Source organism: Echiichthys vipera, assembly GCF_963691815.1.
Source record: "Echiichthys vipera genome assembly, chromosome: 3".
Classification (NCBI taxonomy): Eukaryota; Metazoa; Chordata; class Actinopteri; order Perciformes; family Trachinidae; genus Echiichthys; species Echiichthys vipera.
The window spans coordinates 22,368,081-22,374,355 of record NC_139828.1 but is presented as its reverse complement, the minus strand read 5'-3'; positions in this window follow the sequence as shown (position 1 = coordinate 22,374,355).

Here is a 6,275-nt window from a genome sequence, read left to right as displayed (position 1 = left end):
CATTACATCGCAAAATGGCAAAAAAAGTGAAAGGAGAACATAGTGATGTTTCTTCAGTTTGGACCAAATACATTCATGTAATCAGGCCCCTCTGTTACCAAACTTCTTTTGTCAAATTACTTTTGCTTGGATCAATGACGTGTCACTCTTCAAACCACACTATTGCTGGCTAATCTCACAAGTACAAAAAGCCAAGCCGTGTACAGCCTACACATTAAAGTTTAGATAGCTCTGTGCCTGTATGCTCAAGCTACAGGGGGTGGCCATGAGACTAGGAACGCCTGTTGTAAGGTTCACTTATTGTTAAGACCATAGGGTAAGGTGTTGATTAAAATTGGTGGTAACTTTTAAAGCCATAGTTAGGTTGTGGTGCTAGAATGAATGATACTGTAAGGCATTCCTGTTATTCTGTCCACCCTCAGTACCTCCTCTAGGTACTGTAATTACCACATACCTGATGGGACTGAACTCAAGTCCAGCAGTAACTGTTGGATCATTATTCATGTGAACTTTTTCTTTTTTTACGGTTTTCTACGGCATATATTTTTATTCATCATTGAAGTTCTTTTGTACAAACATAGTTTTTGTGAAAATAAATAAAATTTGTCAATGACCTAAAGTGAACAGTGGGTTTATTGCCGCATTGTTAAAATGATTTAGTTTTGAGCAGCTTCATATAAACTGTCTACATTTACCAAGTAGTTCGCTAAATCACCCCTAACAGTCTGGCAGAGACAGAGCCAATAATTGGACAGAAATTATATCTTTCAAAGCTTTTACTCAACATCATTAAATATTCATTACAAGTCCTAGATACTACAAGGGTCCTGCACAAAAGACTTGTTCATTTAAAACAAAACCAGCGGCAGGACAGGCCTTAAAAAGAGATGATGGAAGGTGACATATCTGAACATAATGCTATAAAGTTGAAATACCACAGAAAAAAAAGGTACAAGCAATTTCTTTCTCCAATCTCTGAGCGAGTTAATGACAGGCATAAAAAAATCCATTACAACTATAAATGTTATCAGGTCAGTGAGGGTTGCCTGTGCATCTGAGGCTCCAGGCCGGCAGCCAATAATGAGCCACAAGGACAAATAAGAGCCCAAGATGGAAGTTGACTTACTACAATGGGACATGAACACAAGGGGCCAATTAGACGTGGCATGAAAGGCAGGATTAGCAATTTTATTACATGTTTATATAAAGTTATTCCTATACATTAAGAAAGATGTGCGTAAAAAAGGGAATTTACCAATTCTGAAATGGGAAAAAATAGGAAGTTACAGAAAAAAATGCCACTTCCATTAGCAACTCCATCTGATGAGGAAGATGTGTGATAGGATCGAAAGCTGCAGAAATCAACATCAATTTTGATAAATTGATTTATTGTTTCAGTCAATTATTCTACAAAAATCTCTAAGCAGTTCTGTTTGTATTAAATTATACATACATTTATAAAAACCTAGCGGATAAATAAAAGGTAATACATTGCAGTATGTGACAACACAGTGATAATAAAGCTACAAAATGTAATACTCATTGGAGCAAAATGCCCTGTGGTTACACTGCTCTGTAACTCTCGAGACTGAGGTTTGATGCTTGAGGTTTGCAATTGGAATAAAGTTCACTAGTTACACACCAAAGAGCTTTTTTCATTTTCAAGCCACGCTGAAAATAAGGCTCCTGTCACCACCTCGTCTCTGACTTGTTATCCTGGATGCATATCTCCAGTTTCTGTGGCTGTGATCTTCAGACTAGAGGCACAGGAAGTACTCTACCCTCAGAGATAAAACTTTGTACTCATGGCAGATAAAGAAAATCTCCCAAAGAGGCTCCAGATTACTAATACACATTATTTCTAGAAGATAGACAGTTTGAGATACCGCCCTCTAGTGAAAACCGTTGCCATAGGTAAGAAGTTATTTGTGATGCATCATTGGAGGTAAGGCAGCCGTTAAAAGAACCACAGATCCTTCTATCACTCTCCAAAGGGGCCAGTATCAAAACATTAGTTTTGTTTATGAGCATGCTGGCTTTGTCCTTCACGTGGCCTCTAAGGGTGATAAAGTGAGAGTTACACGATCCACCTTAGGCAGAAATAGGAAATGTTGCTGTGAACACCAGCTGTTGCTTAGGTCGACTCGTGGCAGCGAGAGGCCTCGGCCTTCCCAGGCACTGCCAAATAAAGAGACTACTCCCCCCACCACCCTCAACCAACACCACCTTTACTTTTCAAAGGAGTTAATCTGCACAGGTGGGGAGGATTGCATAGTTTTTAGCCATAAAGGGCATGAGGGTTGCCATCTGAAAGAACATTATTTGCACAGCGTTGCAGTATTGTAGTTAATGTAGAATCAACATTTGTCAGCTACCAGGCTGAGGCTCCGGCGGGTAGACAGGGTTTTACATGTCAGAGGATTCATTCGCACCGTTTCAGACACTTCTCCCGCAAATGAATGAGGGCTTCCGAGACATCTCAGCCTCACAATTGACAGCACTGATTCCACATTCTTTTCCTGTCTTATCTCCGCGGGATCATACGCACAAGAGGTGAAGAGCAATTCCATTAGCTGTCAACAGCCGAGATGCTTCGCTAAGAAAAACCTGGGGAATATGGGAGAGGAAAACATGATTGTAACCCCACTGGCACCCAGTGATATTACACACACACCACCGTCACTGTCAAGACTGGATGTTCATGAAGAAGAGAGTTAACAGGAGGCAGATGTTTCATATGGAAATACATTTCTGTCAGTCTTTAAACTAAAATGTGTAATTCATTTCAAATTTTAAAAACACTGATTTGAAGTGGATTTTTGTACCTCAGCCAATGGACCTGAGAAATTTGTAGGAGCTAACCCTTTTCACAATTCCTAAACAGAGAAATTATGAAACCTAAAGTCAAGCGTTTATACATAAGCAAGTGTATTTAAAAAAAGAAATGACAACTATTTAATAATTGGTGTGGCAGAAAAATGAGGAAAAGCAAATGCAGAGAAAGGTAGTCACTATTTTTTTTTTTTACAGGAATCACTAAATGTAAAGTCAATAATCTTAAAATCCTAAATATGCTCATTAAGGTTTTCATTCAACCTAAACTATATTTGGTCATGAAAATAATACTTTATTGCTCGCTATGTTAGTATTTCAAAGAAACATGGAAGCACCCTCACATGAAATGCAATGACATTCACTAAATCAGAAATTACGCCTGCAAGATTGCATACTCTGCAACCCACGGTGTCGATCGAAGACCACTGGCTTCACTTGGACCAAAACAGTCTAATATACAACTCCCTCCTTTAATTGCAACCGTGTGTTCAATCAAAAAGCATAAAACTCCCGGTGGGTAGGTGGCATCTGTCCGTGAGGTCTGCTAGGATTGATGTGCCAGAGTCTGGGAGACGCCCGGGCCGGCGTCCCACGACCTGCGACACAGCCCCATCACTTTTATGACATCTTAAGGAATCTTCTTTTTAATACAGCCCATTACTGCTGACATACAAATCTTCCCCAATGTGGCCCCATCTATGGCCTGATCAATTTTTGCACTGCTGAGCCGTCCCCTTTCTCCTCATTTTGTCATCTCAAAATTCATATTATATAGGATTTTCTTATGGCAAAATGGCAATAAAAATATGTTACCACCCTGAAGATGTGCACAAGTCAGTACCTGGCTGTTACTGAAAAGCTTTGGAGAAAATAAAATTTGTTTCTGCTGTAAGCAGAACTGTTTAAATGTTATTTATTTTTATGTTCCTAAGAAAATATATTGTGAAGTGCAGCATTGATTCAGAACATAACCATGTCTCGATACGGGCTGGAGGGGCTGAATTTATGAATCCTTTGCACAACTCCTTTAATTGAATTTTCCAAATCTCTCACCACACACAAATAATCAATACCCACTGCTGAGAGAAACTTGACTCGGAATTATTAGGGCCTTTCTTTTTCAATTTTGTAGTCATCAGCACATACAGGCGCTGCAGGTATTTGTAATGCCGCGACTATACCCAGAGGATTTATGCTCGCCCCAAGCCTGATTGCTCACAAAGAGTGACTTCTTTAGAATGCTTACTGAAACTTTTGTTAACCTTAAAAGGACGGTCGTAAGCGCTTCTTTACACTGCACTCTCGCTCTGTGGGAAGAAGTAGTTTTAACTACAGTATCACAGCGTAAGGCGGAAGAAGGGGGATGACAAGGCAGGAAAAAGACGAAGAGGAAGACATAGGAGGAGAAGCAGGATTGGAGGATTGACCTTCAAGGTTTAAATGTCCTCGTGGATATACTCAGCTGCCTCAGCCGGGTAGAGGTGCTGGAGGGCTAGGCTAGGCACCTCAGAGAGGGGAGAGTCTGGAGTACAGAGCCTAAACACGCAGAAAAGACTCACTGGTGTGTCGTGACTGCCATGGAGGATTTCTTTAACTATAGGTGCAGATGATATACAATAGGATACACTTTTTTTTCAGTGTTTAAAACAAGGCTATGTAATTAAAGGTGAAATAGTAATAAAAAAAGACCCTTACAAACTTGAATAAAATCAAAGCTAAGCACTGCCTACCAGCTAACATGCTGGACAAGCTTTCTCATTTTACAGTTAAGAAATACTCTTTATGCGAGAAATAGACAACACAGTAACAGAATCTTGTTTCGTATTTGCTCAGCACTGCCTTGACGACAGTTTGATCGCAGTTCATGAGCAGTCATTGACGATGCCTCAGAGACTGCTCGGCTCTGATTGGGTTGTTTTCCTCTCAGACGCGGATGCCGGATGCAGATGCCATTAGGAGCATCGGGTGAAGGCAGAGAGAGGAAGATGATTTTTTTCACAGATTATCTGTCTTATTGTCCTGTCAGGGTCTAGTGAGTTTTAGCAGGCATGACACAAACCTAGTTTCATAAAAATGACCTAGGCCTACTTCAGCTTTAACTTGTATACCCTTCATCAAAGATTTTTTTGCAGTGCAGTGACGGTAAAACTATTCAATAAAAACTCTGGATCTTTTAAGACTATGGAAAACAGTTATTACAAATGATCTATAAATCAATCACTACTTAGCACCTCATGAAAACTTCTGATGTTAATCAACGTATGTTTTAGTAGTGGTACAATGTAGTATATCAGTTTTCCCATAAAAAGACAATAATACCTTTATATAAAGTATTACACATACTCTAGCTGTTTTCCGGTATGACTAACTCATTTTATCATACTTTTGTTTTCTTTCATACACAATAGCGTATGTAGGCATATGATTCCCAAGGGTGTCAAGAGAGAGAACGAGCACATTATGTTTATTCCTACATCCTTTTCCAAAGACTTTCTTACACTCCCCCTCCCTTGTACTCAGCACATGTACCCAAAGCCTAAAGGCCATAGCAGCGGATCTAAACAAACATTTTACACTAGAGCAGGATCATGCTTCAAGATACCATCATCATCATCTCTCTGGATTATATGGTCCCAGCGGATATAAGCCTGAACTCTTCAGCAGCTTTGAATAACAGTTTGTTTACTTAAAATGTGTGTCTCAATGCACATAGAGGGCTAATTCTCTCCCACATCTATCTGCCCTGACATTATGAAGTCTGTTGTTGTAGGGAGGCTTATGCAAAACTGATAAATTTCACAGATCCACCATGTGACAAAAATGTGACTTTCCTGGGGTGTGGATCCACAATGCATCACATATGTCAAGCTCCCTTACTGGAACTAATTAAAATAATTTATAACAACCTTATCGGAAAACAAGCTTGTCTCCTGACAATACCCCCTATTCATTTTCCACAAGTCATCATTGTATGATTGGATCACAAGAATTGCTCTGCTGCAGGCATAATATGTGCCTAAAATAATCAAATTAATTCTATCCCTAGGAAATCTACTCATTGACTTGTTTGTGTAACCAGAACAAAAATGTTGTTTTTCCTGCAAAGGTCACAGAGCACACGATTGTCTGAACAACTGACACAAGCACCTATTGATGCTGTTAATGTTAAATAGCAAAGAAGATTCAGGGAGGGAGGAAGCAAATCGAATGGTGAAGTAGTAGTGGATGGGGATGTCCTTGGGAATGAAACAGCCGCGTGACAACAGCTGTTTTCTGCTCATCTTGAAATCCACCAGACAATCAGCACTAAAATGTTTTTCTTTCTGCCCTTTGAAGACCTAGGGATAATGTCAGAATCACAATCATCACAATATGGAGCCATTTTTAAGGATGTCATTAAAAAATAATCGGAACAGAAGCCAAAAGTAGGGATACCAGCC